Source organism: Carassius carassius, chromosome 21, assembly GCF_963082965.1.
Source record: "Carassius carassius chromosome 21, fCarCar2.1, whole genome shotgun sequence".
Classification (NCBI taxonomy): domain Eukaryota; kingdom Metazoa; phylum Chordata; class Actinopteri; order Cypriniformes; family Cyprinidae; genus Carassius; species Carassius carassius.
In genome coordinates, this window is record NC_081775.1 from 368,359 (window position 1) to 385,297 (window position 16,939).

A 16,939-nucleotide genomic window follows, 5' to 3' on the forward strand; every position below is an offset into this window, starting at 1 on the left:
AGTCATGTTTTTGCCATTGTGCCCTGTCATGTATTAACGTATGTACCTGCTTTTGGTGAGTCAAATCTGTTCATACCTCATCAAGTCAAGTCTCCAAGGCACAGGGACGAAAGAGCCTGGCAGAGACTGTGGAGACGAGTGAGCAAGGACCCATGGCAGAGCTGATGGATTCAAGGGCCGAGGTGGAGTTCGGAACTTGGAGGGTGGAGGAAGAAAAAGGGGATCTTCACGCCTTTGTGGAGCTGGTAACTGGAAAGCCTGAGGCGGATCAGACCATCTGGATGGCACTGACCGAGGGTGAGTTGAGGGACTGATAGAAACCAGAGGCGGGGGCTGTGTGACTCAGGCCGAGCAACATAGTGGTGTTTCATTCCTGAATTTTTCAACAAATAATATGAACCAGTGAACATTGTCAAATGGTCCACTGACCATTTGCAAAAGAGCCAGTTACTTAATTCCTGAAATAATCAGTTTAAATTACATATTGCCAGGGGCCGGTGATGGTTGTTGGCAGCGAATTAGTTTTTCTTACCACTAAATACAAACTATTTGAAGGCAAAAGACTAAATATTTCAAATATACATGTAATCTACACATGAAAACAAAAATAAATGATAACGGCAAGGATCTCCTCCTCCTTTCTGTCACTACCAGAGCTGAGAGGAGTATGATAGCATAAGCTCTACTGTCTTCTTTCCTATTGGCTGTCGCTCCCAAAAGTTGCATAAAGTTGAAGGATTTTAAACATTGTTGTGCAGCTGGACATTCCCCATCGGGTCGCCAATGGTCTCTTGCCCTTCATGCCACCGGAAATTGCCAGATTTCAAATTAAATGAATGAGATTGTTGCTTTGTCATTTCTTTTGCTTGTAAAGTGAGCATGGCTTAAGAGTTTGTGTAATAAAGGTTATGCTAAATCAAATAATAATCTAAATAATTTCTAAAGCTACTTTTTGTAATGTCTATTTGATGCTTTATCTCATTTAACACATCGCTTGACAGACATAATATTTATACACATACATCCTAGCAAGTAAACTAAAAATTGCTAGCCAATGGCGATTCTGATGCCACGGTGTGACTAGAGGTCGACATGTCTGAAGAAAGGTACTTAGAAGATTCTCACTATTAAAGACACCTTTGTAGCAGTTGGCATTGCTGTGAACATCTGCAGCAAATCTGCCATGTTTGGTATGGTACCTAGCGGATAAGTTTCCCTAAGAGAGCAAAATTCACAATGACAGTTTTTTATAAAACAATTTTATACCATAACTCATACACTGATTAGAGACACAAATTAAGGCCCAATCCCAATTCTACCCCTTACCCCTTACCCCTTCCCCTTCCTCAAGGGGTAGGGGGAAGGGCCAGGTAGCCCTTCAAACGAAGATTTTTCAGGACCACACTTCAGACGAAGGGGTATGATAAATTTCCAACATGGCCGACAGAGCGAGCAGAGAGACCCATAATGTAAGTATTTTTTTACGGTAAAAAGTATGTTAATAATAAATAATCACTTGTTTTATGTTGCCTTTGATCTTGTATTCATGTATACGGTTATGTTCTCCGAGAAAAGATTTGTTAAAATCGCTATGAAAAAAGTTTGCTAATGTTTTTTACTTTATGATAGTTCCAAAACATATATATTTATTTATTTTATTGAAGCATGCGTTGATTTGACAAAATAAATTCACATCCGGTGGCAGCTAACTTGTGCCGCATGCCTGATTAAGGTGTTGTTTTGTTGTGGTTACGTCCATAAATACGTGTACGTTACATGATATAAACAAAAAGTGCATTCCGTTTGCGTGCTTATTCATCAGTATTGTATGTTCTGTATCAACCAGGGACTCCTGAGGAAACACGCAGGCTCATATGTTTTAGTGCAGAAAACAAGCAGCGTTTCTTGAAATCGAAATACACAGCAAAACAACTTTGGGAGTGAGTAATCTGTTAAACGTTTATGTTGCTTGTGCCTGATTACTGTGAGATATGTGCAACTGGCCAACAGGCATCTAAGAAGTGGGAAAATTTTAAGAAGAAATAGAAGGTAAGCAGTGTGGTTCTATAAAAATCTGTAACACAATAAGATTATTTAATGAACTACATTAGTTAACTAATGTTTAATAAGTTAATAATGAAGTGCAATATTTTTGTTTCTTATGATTGCACATTCTCCTACCTCATTTTAAATATATTTTTGAGTCAATAAAAAGCTATATTGTTGTTTATCAAATGAAGGTGTTTGTGTTTCAATATCAGTAACATACCTGGAAAAAGAAAAATATCATTCAATATGTATGAAAACACTTTATTGCAAACAATACACAGATATAAAATTTCAGAATAACATCTACAATACAACAACTACTAATAAAACAGTCTTAAAATAGGCAACTTATATACATAATTTAATTTAAAAAAAAAACTGTATGAAACAACTGTATGAAAAGTACAACTCTATGTCTGGATGTTCACGGGGCTTACAAAATGCCTGAAACTAGGGCAGCCAATCTGTCCCTTGTAGCATTTCCAGATGTTTCATTGGGTGCCAGGCATTCATGGTGAAGGTGAGAGTCAAAATTGTCCCTTGAAATGTCACCATCAGGTTCAAGCATGTCTCCATTATCCAAACATATGTTGTGCAAAAATGCACAGGACACAATAACCTGGGGAGCAAAAGTAGGTTTGACTTCCAGGGCTCTGAAAAGTGTGGACCTCAATCTTGTCTTCATCATGCCGAAAGCCCTTTCAATTATGCTGAGGGTCCTTGAGTGGTAGTAGTTGAAGCAGCCCTGAACTTGTCCATTCACAAGCTCTTTGTAGGGTGTGATCAAGCATATTGGGGTTTCTAAACAGAGATAGCCGCCATCACCCAGAAAAATGTACAGTCGTGGCCAAAAGTTTTGAGAATTACATAAATATTGGAAATTGGAAAAGTTGCTGCTTAAGTTTTTATAATAGCAATTTGCATATACTCCAGAATGTTATGAAGAGTGATCAGATGAATTGCGTAGTCCTTCTTTGCCATGAAAATTAACTTAATCCCAAAAAAACCTTTCCACTGCATTTCATTGCTGTCATTAAAGGACCTGCTGAGATCATTTCAGTAATCGTCTTGTTAACTCAGGTGAGAATGTTGACGAGCACAAGGCTGGAGATCATTATGTCAGGCTGATTGGGTTAGAATGGCAGACTTGACATGTTAAAAGGAGGGTGATGCTTGAAATCATTGTTCTTCCATAGTTAACCATGGTGACCTGCAAAGAAACGCGTGCAGCCATCATTGCGTTGCATAAAAATGGCTTCACAGGCAAGGATATTGTGGCTACTAAGATTGCACCTAAATCAACAATTTATAGGATCATCAAGAACTTCAAGGAAAGAGGTTCAATTCTTGTAAAGAAGGCTTCAGGGCGTCCATGAAAGTCCAGCAAGCGCCAGGATGGTCTCCTAAAGAGGATTGAGCTGCGGGATCGGAGTGCCACCAGTGCAGAGCTTGTTCAGGAATGGCAGCAGGCAGGTGTGAGCGCATCTGCACGCACAGTGAGGACAAGACTTCTGGAAGATGGCCTGGTGTCAAGAAGGGCAGCAAAGAAGCCACTTCTCTCCAAAAAAAACATCAGGGACAGATTGATCTTCTGCAGAAATTATAGTGAATGGACTGCTGAGGACTGGGGCAAAGTCATATTCTCCGATGAAGCCCCTTTCCGATTGTTTGGGGCATCTGGAAAAAGGCTTGTCCGGAGAAGAAAAGGTGAGCGCTACCATCAGTCCTGTGTCATGCCAACAGTAAAGCATCCTGACACCATTCATGTGTGGGGTTGCTTCTCATCCAAGGGAGTGGGCACACTCACAATTCTGCCCAAAAACACAGCCATGAATAAAGAATGGTACCAAAACACCCTCCAACAGCAACTTCTTCCAACAATCCAACAACAGTTTGGTGAAGAACAATGCATTTTCCAGCACGATGGAGCACCGTGCCATAAGCCAAAAGTGATAACTAAGTGGCTCGGGGACCAGAATGTTGAAATTTTGGGTCCATGGCCTGGAAACTCCCCAGATCTTAATCCCACTGAGAACTTGTGGTTAATCCTCAAGAGGCGGGTGGACAAACAAAAACCCACTAATTCTGACAAACTCCAAGAAGTGATTATGAAAGAATGGGTTGCTATCAGTCAGGATTTGGCCCAGAAGTTGATTGAGAGCATGCCCAGTCGAATTGCAGAGGTCCTGAAAAAGAAGGGCCAACACTGCAAATACTGACTCTTTGCATAAATGTCATGTAATTGTCGATAAAAGCCTTTGAAACGTATGAAGTGCTTGTAATTATATTTCAGTACATCACAGAAACAACTGAAACAAAGATCTAAAAGCAGTTTAGCAGCAAACTTTTTGAAATCTAATATTTATGTAATTCTCAAAACTTTTGGCCACGACTGTACTCTGAAGGTGGATAACCTTGTGCCCTATAAAAAGAACTGTTTTTCAATATCTGTGTAACGTGAACTGACCCCGGATAGCCCACAAAAATGTCCAGGAAACGTCCACTGGAGTCACACATTGCTTGCATGTTAATGGAATAAAAGCCCTTGTAGTTCAAATAGTCAATTTGGTGCCGCTTCAGGGGTTTGATCCTTATGTGGGTGCCATCTATTGCTCCAACGACATTTTTAAAGGCATGGGTCCTTGACAGTTGGACGAATCCTTGCCCCACTGCCTGTAGTTCCTCTTCTTGTGGGAAGGAGATGGCTTTCTTCAGGTTTACCCATATATTCTGTGCCACTTTTTGGATAACGCGGTGGACTGTAGCTTTTGGCACATTAAAAACACTGCACACTACCCGATATGACAGTCCATGTGCAGGCCAGTAAACGTAGATAAGAGTTTCCAACCCATGGTCCGTTTCTCTTTGTAAGAGCCTTTGCAAAGCATTCATTGCTGTTCTGCTCAGCTCTAACTCCTCATCAAGCCACAACTGCAAGATGGGCACGTTATGATTTACCATGCTGTATGTTACTGGACTGCCAGCCTAGGGAAAAAAAACGTTCACATCATTATTGTGAATAGTAAAAACTTTAACTACATCTGGTGACATGTCCTCTCCCCCAAAACAAAGCTCACAGCCCTTAAGAAATCTTATCACGGTTTTATTATAGCCTATTAAAAACATCTCTTTTTGTTTTACGCGTTGATTAACATTACCACACAAATACCATAGTTTAACTATAGTTTAGTAGGGAAAAAAAACATTTGTTTTAATGTTTAACATGGCATAGCTACACTAACCTTGTTGTTTTTTTTATTAATTTTTTTTATTAATTTCTTTTGCATTCGTTGTAAAAGCATGGAAAATAACAAACAACAGACATCCATGTATGATCCTGTTACACCAAAGGGTCATTAAGTCAGATAAATTTGAGACTGTAAACGCATATATAAATACAAAACATAGGTCGGTAACTCTAACGGTTTCATACAACACCACAGATTACAAGACCACAAGTTTTATATATTCCAGCTTTTACCGTTACCGAGTTGTGCAGTTAGCTAACGCCATGTTAAATAAAACAAAACGTTTGTGCAGCCATTGTACATACCATAAACTGATCCTCCAGCAAACACAGACGTCGAACACATCGTCGTCTCCTTTTTTTTGCATTTGTCTTCAGTTCTTCGCATAAGACATAGCTGTCGCCCAAGCAACAGAGATCACTACAGCTATCGATGGCATCTTAGAAGTATGTGATAAACAAATATACAGAATTAAAGAGAAACAAAACTAATAAAAATAAATTGCCATGGTTTGGTAGCTCTCTTTGGGATCTAATCAAGCAGAGAGACCGGGCACTTAAAACCTTTCTTAAATCAAAACTGACCACTGATCATTATGCATATAAATGTCTAAGGAACAAGGTTACCACACAGCTTAGAAAAGCCAAGGCAAACTTTTATTTAAATCTGATTAAAGATGCAAAAGGCAATGGTAAACCTCTTTGAAAAAGTATGGATAAATTACTTGGAAAAGATAAAACAAATGATGATCATATACAACTTAAAATAAATGGCGTTATTCAAAATGACCATATAGAGGTGGCAACACATTTTAATGATTTTTTTTTTTTAATTCTGTGCGGGATCTGGCAGGTACGTTCCCGAAATCAATTTGTCTATATAACTTAAATTGTGATGATTCATTTCTTAAATTATCTCATGTAGATGAAGGGACAGTTTTAAAAGTAATATTACACTTAAATAATAGTAAATCTAAAGACATTTTTGCCATTGATTCTCTGTTTTTAAAAGAGCACAAGGAAATTTTAACTCCAGTGCTAGTTAAAGTTATAAATCAGTCTATAAATGAAAGTTTCTTCCCTACAGCTTTGAAAACAGCTATAGTAAAGCCTAAACACAAGACAGGAGACAAGCTCCAGGTCTCTAACTATCGACCTATAAGCGTCCTTCTGACTATCTCTAAAGTTTTTGAAAAAGTAGTTGCATTGCAGCTAGTGGAACATCTTGATTACAATGCATTACATCCTCTCCAGTTCGGTTTCAGAAAACGATACTCAACGGAGACAGCATGCTGTTATTTAATAGAGGAAATAAAATCAAGTCTGGATAGCGGAGGAGTTGTAGGGCCAGTCTTTCTTGACTTGCGTAAGGCCTTCGATACAGTAAACCATGAACTACTGATAGATAAATTAACACATTTCTCTATTAGTACAAGTACAATAAATTGGATTAAATCCTTTCTCAGTGCAAGGCAGCAGTGTGTACCGATGAATAATGTATCATCTCCCTTGCGAGCATGCACTATGGGAGTGCCGCAGGGCTCTATATTAGGGCCCTTGTTATTTTCTCTTTACATCAATGATTTTCCGTCTGTGTGTATTAATGCTAAAATGATAATGTATGCTGATGACACAGTGGTGTATATTCATGGTAAAACTGCTAAGGATGTTGCCCGAAAGTTAACTGAGGAAATGAAAAAGACTTCCATTTGGCTGCAAAACTCTCATTTAACTTTGAATGTTGACAAAACGGTTTCTATGTTTTTTTACAAATCGCCTTAAGTTCTCGCTATGTAAAACTGAACCAAAAATAATAATTGAAGGTCAGGAAATCTTAAGGGTTGGCCAAATTAAATATTTAGGAGTCATTCTTGACCCAAATTTAAATAAAAAAAAACCCATAAAAAAATAACCAACACGTTGAAAATTAACATAGCACATTTTAGATATATTAGGAACTCTCTGACTATAGATGCATCTAATTTATATCTAAATGTGATGATAATTCCGCACTTTCGTTACTGCATGACGAGTTGGTCACAGGCATGTAAAACAGCATTAAAGCCACTGGAATCATTATATAAAAGTTCTCTTAAGGCAAGTCTCTTCATGACAAGAAATCACAGCTATTTCATCACTGTGATATTCTTAAAAAACATAGTATATTAAGTTTTGAATACATAATCATATATTCTAATCTCTGTCTTTTGTTCAAGATAATAAATGGTAGTACTGCAGCTCCTTCATTAAAAAAAGTTAATTTCACTGAGTTCAGAAATTACATCTCGAGCCACTCGGTCGACTGTTCGGGGCGAGTGTAGGATTCCTCAGTGTAAAACAGCATTTGGCAGCTCAGCTTTCTCAATTGTGGCCATTAGACAGTGGAATAAGTTGCCAACAGAGTTGACCACATGTGAACATTTTAACACTTTCCACATCGGGCCAAAAAGTGTCTTCTTCTAAAGCAAACATGTTCACATAATGTTTTGTAATTTATGTGTATGTGAGTGTATTTGTAAATGAATGTTTGAGGAATGAATGGTGTGGTAATTTAAATGCTTTTTAGGGGTAAATGTATTATTAACATGTGTATTCTATTTGTCATCAGCCTGCCCAGGGACTACAGGTGGAAATTAGCAAAAATGCTACAACCTGGTATAATGCATCTCTCCTTTTCAAGGTTAATGTACATTTTACAGTGCCCCTGTTCAAATAAATAAAGTAAATAAAAAATAAATTAAAAAAATCGCCGCATCTATGACGTATGAGCTAGCGACGACTTATGATGACGTGTAACGGTCTAGTAGTGGTGTCCCATTTCTTAGGGGAATATTTTCAGCCCTAACCCTTGACACTCTGTTTCAAGCGGCAAGGGGAAGGGGTAGGTGTAGGGATAAGGGGAAAGGGTATAAAATAGAATTGGGCCTAATATCTCTGTTCTGCAAGCACATCAGCTCATGTGAACCTAAAGTGGTCTTTTGATCAACCAAAGCCCTCTTTTAAAGGCTTTAGCAATATAGCACCTGACTATGGAATGATATTCGGGACATTATTCAAAAGGAATTGCAAATTGTATTTGCAATTGTGTTTTCAATTTGTGGACGCATAAAATGTGACATAATCCAAACGCAAATCGCACATTACCGTTAGCATTTTCGTTTAAGCGAACGCACAGTGTCTGCCAAATTTAAAATGGAAACGCAAAGTCCGTTTGCAATTGTGTTTCCCATATCTTACGAGCTATGAGCCGGTCATATTTAAATAGCAATATTAATTACCACATTTTCCTTTTCACTCTCTCTGCACAGCGCATGTAAACTGCCAAAACTCAAATGGAATCGCAATTCCTTTTGCATTTGAATTTCCAACGTCTACACGGACACCTGTCAATCAAGTGACAGGGGTGGGGCCATTTTATTGGGCGTGTTTGCATTGGGATGTGACATCACTCACAGTCGACGGTAATAATAAATAATTATTAATTAATTAGTGTTGACTTTGTCATCTAAATACTTAATAACCAATAAGGTTAAGGACGTGTCTTAATTACTTCATCTTTTCTATCCTGTGAAGCTTTACTTAAAGATGTTTCCTGATATTGACACTATGTTCTTTTTGTGGTGCTGAACACGAATCCATTTCTCATCTCTTCTGGGAATGCACATATACAAGTCTGTTCTGGAAGAATTTTTGTATCTTCGATCATACTAAAATGTACCATGTTTTACCATGGTAAATATGAGTTATCGATAGTGTTTATAATTAAACCACAGTAGCCACAAATGTACAGTTGTCTGAGACGTTATGAAATGTTCTTTAACATCATGAACCATAAAATGTAGTCAGTGTTCTGCTATTGTTTATTTTCATAATAGGTAAACACAGGTCACAAGTTAACATGGTCACATTTCCTTGATTCAGCAGCTGCACGATGTGACGCCGAGAGTCCTGTCTTCAATCGAGAGATCTGGAGCTGATTCGGTGTAGATTGGTAGCTCGGTGGTTAGTGACTCTCGTCTCGCGGCGCGGCGCTCCTTCTTTTAGCGCGTGTTCGAAACCCGCGCCAACACAGATGTACTTTATTTTTTTGTTTATCCTACTTCAGCCGCGAAACGGGCGATCATACTAATAACTTGTAATCTTTACAAGAATATCTGAATCATGCAATGAGCAAGTCTGCGTTTATTAAACACTTAATATCGCGTCAGTTTGTGCTTTCAGAATCGCCGAGTCTGCTGCCGTCGTTCCAGCACATCTGCAGCGGAGACCTGAACCAGGAAGTTTGTCACCAGATAACACAGTAACCAGTTAAACCGTAACACCGGGAAGATTATGCAAATAGATGCTGATTTCGGACATGCATCCTCGGTAGTTCAGACTTTGTGCATTCGACTCGGGAGTGTGATGTCTGCGAGGACGCAGATCCGGTAATTCTGCAAACAGCAGCGTACATGATAACTTCAGTCAGCTCGCCTTGACTACTGCAATTTTCCTCACTGTATATTTAGAATAAAACAAAAAAGGATATGAAATACCACTGCCTCCTTTCATTTTTCATTTAAACATAATAATAGCAGCAGAAATGTACTTAGTTCAGGGAAATGTGTATATATACAGTCATTACAAATGAAACTAAATATTATATCAATTGCCTCTTTTATTACCGTCGACTGTGAGTGACGTCACTTCCCAATGCAAACACGGCCAATAAAATAGAGCATCACAGTCCTGCCCACATTCCGAGAGAGCTTTGGTGCCGGAAATAAATTTCCCATTCATTTCTCCCATTGACTTTCGGAAAAATACATATCTAAAGAGTTTTAGAGCATGTGTGAGGATAACCAGCTACGGCTGAACTCATAAGCATACAACATATCAATCATACAACATACAAGACTGTGTACATATTTTCATTTCGAGCGAAGGAACTACTCATCCCATAAACCACCGCGCCTCACTGAAGTGAACTGAAGTCACAACCGCGAACGAGCCTTTGAGCGACTTCCTAATCTGACGATTGGCCGTGCAAACTTTTTCCTCCAGTGAATTTTATTTTATATAGTGAATGTGCAATAATAGCAGTTCTTTCAGTATTAATCGTGTAAATAAATAGTGTTTTATATAGGTATTGTGAATTGATTTTTATATTTATCATCGTGTATTTTTTATATTGTGTGCGTGTGTGAAAGCAGTTAATGATAACGGCAATGGTGCAGTGCTTTGTACCTGACTGCAATCACCGCTCAGTCGTCAACACATGTCATTGCCATAACACAAATGTTCAGTAAATGCACAAAAAGGTATGCCTAGGCTAAACATTGTTTTGACAGGCAGTGGCATCATAAAATGCTTGATATGACTCATACCGTATGAAGGCTACAGCTAAAGTGGACGATAATGCTAACTTACGTTACCAACCTCCATGCAAAACTCACCAAAACTTTGTAGGTCTTGTCCCTCATGCTGGCCCATACAAAACCCACAAGCTGAACCTCGGACACGCTACACTCAACTAACATTACATGACCCTATCTGAAGTGGTTTTCACACCTTTGAACACTTTTGTTTTCCTCCTTGAAAAAAGCCATCATGGCAGCCAAGGAGATCATGATTGCACTCATAAGTCTACCGTGCAAAAACGCAACACAAGTTTTTATTTTATTTAATTTTTTTATTAATGATCTTCAGTCTTCACGGACCTTTGTGGGGTTTAACCAGACAGTTACAAGAGTTCCACCAATCAGATGCATCACTGTGGGATTGTGGGATTGTTCAGGATTGTGGGTAATGAAGTACTTATCCAAGACATCGCGAATAAAAGGCATTTATCTCAAAACAAGGTTAGTGCCCCAAGAACCTTTGGCGTTTATATGAGCATATACTATCGCTTAGTTCAGCCGTAGCTGGTTTTAAGTCTACCATGTATGGTTACGTTTTTATGGCTTATACCCCAACTGTCAATGCAGATATTGCATTGAATTTTTACTTCCGGCACCAGCTGTGGGCGGGACTGTGATGCTCTATGGCCCCACCCCTGTCACTTGATTGACAGGTTTCCGTGTAGACGTTGGAAATTCAAATGCAAAAGGAATTGCGATTCCATTTGAGTTTTGGCAGTTTACATGCACAGTGCAGAGAGATTGAAAAGGCAAATGTGGTAATTAATATTGCTATCTAAATATGACCGGCTCATAGCTCATAAGATATGGGAAACGCAATTGCAAACGGACTTTGCATTTCCATTTTAAATTTGGCAGACACTGTGCGTTCGCTTAAATGAAAATGCAAACGATAATGCGCGATTTGCATTTGGATTATGTCATATTTTATGCATCCAAAAATTGAAAACACAATTGCAAATACAATTAGCAATTCCTTTTGAATAAAGTCTGGAATATAATTCCATACCTGACACCTCTCTCTGTGTATTTGTCAAGGTGGCAACTTCTGACTAATGTGTTATCTTCCATTATTTGATCCATAAAAAAGGTGTATGCACTGTCAATCTAATTTCAATGTCATTGTAGTCAGCTTTCAGGAGATTATGATTTTGGGACTGGGAATTCACTCCCTGTTGGAAACAGATATAGAATAAATGCTTCCTTCTAAAAGGGAATCTGGCTTTTAAAGACAGCATTTCTAGTACAGAAGAAATCCTATCGGTGGTCTAAATCCAATCCTGGACTTGTGTCAGCGTTCAAGAATGCTGAGTTAGAAACTTCATATGACACTGATCAACCAGGTGACTGATTTAACAATATTTAACACTCATATGCCACAGCTACATCACCCTGTAGCCCAAGACTAGTGTCCCACTGAAGCCAAGCAGGGCTGAGCTGGTCAGTACCTGGATGAGAGACTCCTGGGAAACTAGGTTGCTGCTGGAAGAGGTGCTAGTGAGGCCAGCAGGGGGCGCTCACCCTGGGGTCTGTGTGGGTCCTAGCGCCCCAGTGTAGTGACGGGGACACTATACTGTAAAAAGAAATGTATTTCAGATGAAGCGTTAAACCGAGGTCCTGACTCTCTGTGGTCATTAAAAATCCCATAGCACTTCTCATAAAAATTCAAATTCTTCTGTATCTTGAACTACCTCAACAATTGGCTGATTTTAGTGCAAACTGAGATCTTGGCGTTTCAGCATTCAGTTGCATTTTCAATTCCTACAAAGGCTGGGTTTGAGAATAAATTCTCAGAAGAGATGCAACACATTCTCCTTTGGGTGCAAAAAAGTTTCACTGCACATACCATCTTCTCTCAAGAGACAGGTTGAGTCCTGGGGAACAGTGGTTTGAGTCTGATTTGGCAGTAGTTTGGCAGAGCAGATGTTTATATGTTTGCTTCAATCAAGATAGCTCAGTGCCATCTTTAGGTTCTGTCACCTCCAGCCCTTCAAGGGATAGGCACTCTGGCACATGCATGTCCATGGGCACTCATAAATGCCTTCCTGCAAATAAGCCTGCTTCCAGCAAGAAGAGACAGAGTTTATACTCTGCATTTGAGAATTTTTGGCCATCATGTGCATCATTCTTGTATCTGGTGTCTCCCCTGGATGAACCTGCTGAGGAAATTACAATCAGAACTGAAACTTGTGTGGTAACAGTCTCTGGTGGATTATTGTCTCTTGTCATAGGTTCTGAATGTGAGAGCTCCTTTTACAGTAAGACTGTATATTTTTACTGTAAGTGATGGCTGTTTCCATCATGGAGCAGGACATGTATCCTGTTCCCTGGATGTATATATATTGTTGTGTATTATGCACTTTTCGATTATGCATGAAATGTATATGCATAAATATATGGAGGCTCTAACAAAGTCAACAAAATTGAGAAAAGAATATATTAAAATCAATAAATAAGACATTCCTGTACCTGTAGACAGTGCGGTGTTGTCATGGTAACACTAAATTAAAATAAAGAGGAAATGACACGGCCCTTCATTGTTCTTCTCACCAAGTACAGTATGTTTAGCTATATTATGAAACACAATTGCCCCACTCCCTCCAACGTTCCTACATCAATGCTCTACTCATTAGAGCACAATTCTGGAATCCTAATTTATTAATATTATTTAACCTTAATGAAAACATAGGCTTCCTTATTGATGATATACATTCATTTGGGAATGAGGGTTGGGTCATTGTTTATCAACAACATGCACTTTATATCCTAATTTGGTCACTATTGTTTTTCACTCACTTGTTACCTTATCAAATAATTATTAATTTTGCACATTGAATGAAGTACATGCAAATTGTCAAATGCCTAGTTACTAGGAATTACATTTTCCCCATGACATTGAATGCACCAAACTGAAAAGTTACATAAGAACTTATGATTTTATCCAAGAGCTCTCCACCCAAATGTTTGACCCCCTAAAACAGAACTATCTGTTCAATGTAAAGCAGAAGTAATAAAAACAGAAGACACAAGATCTTTATTTTCTAGAAAAAACATACTGAGGATATGAGGAGGAGGATGACATGCTAAATTCACATCAGCTCATTTAACACTCGCTGTGTGTCGTTTTCACAGCATCTCTCCCTCATGTGCTTCTCACACAAACACACACTCACACTCACACTCTGCTCTTACACAAGCTGAACCATCTCTCACTTGCCACCCACTCCATTACTGAGCTGTGCAGGCATGAACGAACACACACACACCATATATATATAGGCAAAGAATGGCACTGTAAACACCATTTGCAGAAAGTGTGTAAGATACACATGCAAGAAAAATGTCTACACACACACACACACACACACACTAAAGAATACATTTGTTCTTGAAAGTACACATACCGATACATCATATTACATATTCCTGCACACACCACATGTTGTTTCACAAACCAACTAAACAAACTGCTTTATATTAATATACATTCACAGCACCTGAGCCATTTAATGCACAATTTCACTAAACCAAACTATTAAACTAAACACACACTATTGTGTCACATTAGGGTTACATTGATGCATAACAAAAACAAAAACAAAAAAAAAAAAATAAAAAAATAAAAAAAAACTGATAGCACAGTCAAAACCCATGCCCCCTCTCTCTCTCTCTCACACACACACACACACATATTCTCCATTAAAACCATTTAGTACTGCGCAATATGCTCTGCATCACGCCCGAAATAAGTAAATCACAGAAATCTACAGACAGCTGCATTTCACACTCAAACATACAACGTATTTACCTGCTTTTAAACCATCACATATATTTAATTACATACACATATAAAACGTATTATTTCAATACTCCTTTCATTTCATATTAATCCCTTTTCACACATATAGGTTTTTATACTTACCTTGATTGTTTTTCTCGGTTTCTTGATCGGTGTTTTCCCGTCTTTATGTCCCCGGTGATGTGATTGGTGAATTGGCGATAGCTCTTTGTTTCAGAAAGGGAATGCGACTGTGGTTCTGTGTATGTTTTACCTTCTTGTGTTCTTTTCTGTCACTGTATGTGTAGCATTCAGCGTTGTGCAGGTTGTGTGCGCTAAGGAAGATGCTTTCATTTTCCTCCCTGAGCGCGCACTGCCCCCCCCCCCCTCCTAATGGCATGTAGGAGTGAGTCATCAGCCCTCGACCAATCAGATGCCGAGAATCTGAACATAATTACAATCACAAGGAGGCTTGCTGAGCAATAGAAGAGGGTCGGCCGAATATAAAAGCTTCCAAAGCAGACAAGATATGCAGTTATTATTATTATTAATATTATTATAACAACAACAAGAAAAGAAAAGAAAAGAAAAGATGTATAAATTTGAATAGGCTGTAGCATGCAATATCATTTGAAGTGGAATTATAAGTGGACAGTAATCGCTCATTTGCAAGGTCATCAAAGAAAGGTAACGAAGAAAATAAAATATATACAAAACACATAATGTTATATAATCAATTATATACTCAATATATGTTTAATATGTTTATAAATACTATTGCAGCTATTAATTAACACATTTAAAGCTGTACTGTAATTGTCATGCAACATGAACGATAACATTTAATATTAGGGAAAACATATTTGGCTGGTTTTCCCTTGATAAACTCCTAATTGCTTATTGATAATAAGTAAGGTGGTGGTTGTTTTGGTATAGGGTATGATTAAGGGATCTAGAATAAGGCATTAATATGTTCTAATATAAGTACTAATAATAGTTGCAGATTATTCTAACTCTCCTGTGGTTATTAAAGTAAAATAAAAAATGTTGCCCCTTCTACTTTGCCATATCTTTTCATACAACAGAATGTGCTAATGTAACATTCACGGGGCGAGTTTACAGCTTTCAGGGCCTTAAAGGGTTAGTTCACCGAAAATATTTAGAAGCATCGAAAATACATTTTGGTCCAAAAATAGCAAAAACTACGACTTTATTCAGCATTGTCTTCTCTTCCGTGTCTGTTGTGAGAGAGAGTTCAAAACAAAGCAGTTTGTGATATCCGGTTCGCGAACGAATCACTCGATGTAACCAGATCTTTTTGAACCAGTTCACCAAATCGAACTGAATCGTTTTAAACGGTTCGCATCTCTAATACGCATTAATCCACAAATTACTTAAGCTGTTAACTTTTTTAATGTGGCTGATACTCCCTCTGAGTTCAAACAAACCAATATCCCGGAGTAATTCATTTACTCAAACAGTACACTGCCTGAACTGCTGTGAAGAGAGAACTGAAGATGAACACCGAGCCGAGCCAGATAATGAACAATAGACTGACTCGTTCTCAAGTCACACAGCACGCGAAACAACAACGACAGCCCCTACGGTTAATACTGCCTACGGATGCAGTGTCTATGCAAGTGGTACACGTTGAAAAAATGATTTTAGGACAATATAACGTTGTGATAAAAACTGGGATGAGGAAGAGGTGGCAAGAACCAACATGTATGATGGCCCGCATGTAACGACTGGGTGAAGGAGTGGCAGGAAGCAAGTGCGAGATTAATGAGATTTAATGAAGACAATGAGACAATACAAAACTGAGACACAAACAACGCTGGGAGGAATGCACAGTCCAAGATTGTGGTGAAGAATGACGAATCCAGAAGGCGGAGGTGAGTAGGCAGCAGGAGAGGGTGACACAGGAACTGCGGGGAAGCGAGCCGAAGGTAAGTGGTGTTGCTTGGTGGTGGGTTGTGTAGAGTGGACGGGGTTCCGGGGAGACACGGACATCCAACGCAGAAACACTCAAGAAAGCAAGGCATAGGTTACAAACATGAAACAACGCTCTCACGAACACAAGACGCTAGACAAGCCAATATATAGGGATGAGTAATGAGTGACAGCTGTTGCTGATGACAATTAACGGAGACGCCCACAAACTAATCAGTGCTGACGCGTAACACACAGACTTCACCCACAAAGTGCAAACCCCTGAGATCCCGGTTTACCAACCGTGACACCGCAGCTGTGTAATTTCGAACCTGCCAGACGTGAGAGGGCACATGAGAAATTGCCAAGAACTGATGGCCGTTCAAAGCCATTTAAATGCATAGTCCGAGGAGAATGAGTGGAGAGTTGGTGAAGTGTCCTGGTGAGTTGCTATCGTTTAGCATCGCAGCAATGAGCACTGGAGCTAGTCTACGAGCAGCAGTGCACAATAACAACACATATATATATATATAT

At 38.9% G+C, this 16,939-nt stretch overlaps 1 protein-coding gene across 2 annotated transcripts in view; it reads right to left on the reverse strand.

Moving 5' to 3' along the window:
* The window catches only part of prickle2a (prickle homolog 2a), a 152,629-nt gene extending 137,814 nt beyond the window's left edge, over nucleotides 1-14,815 (reverse strand). For both annotated transcript variants that reach the window (XM_059502949.1, XM_059502947.1), the window contains exon 1: nucleotides 14,618-14,815. The gene's annotated coding sequence lies outside the window, so the exon portion shown is untranslated. The remainder of the gene's footprint in view (nucleotides 1-14,617) is intronic.
* Between the last annotated feature and the right edge of the window lie 2,124 nt (nucleotides 14,816-16,939).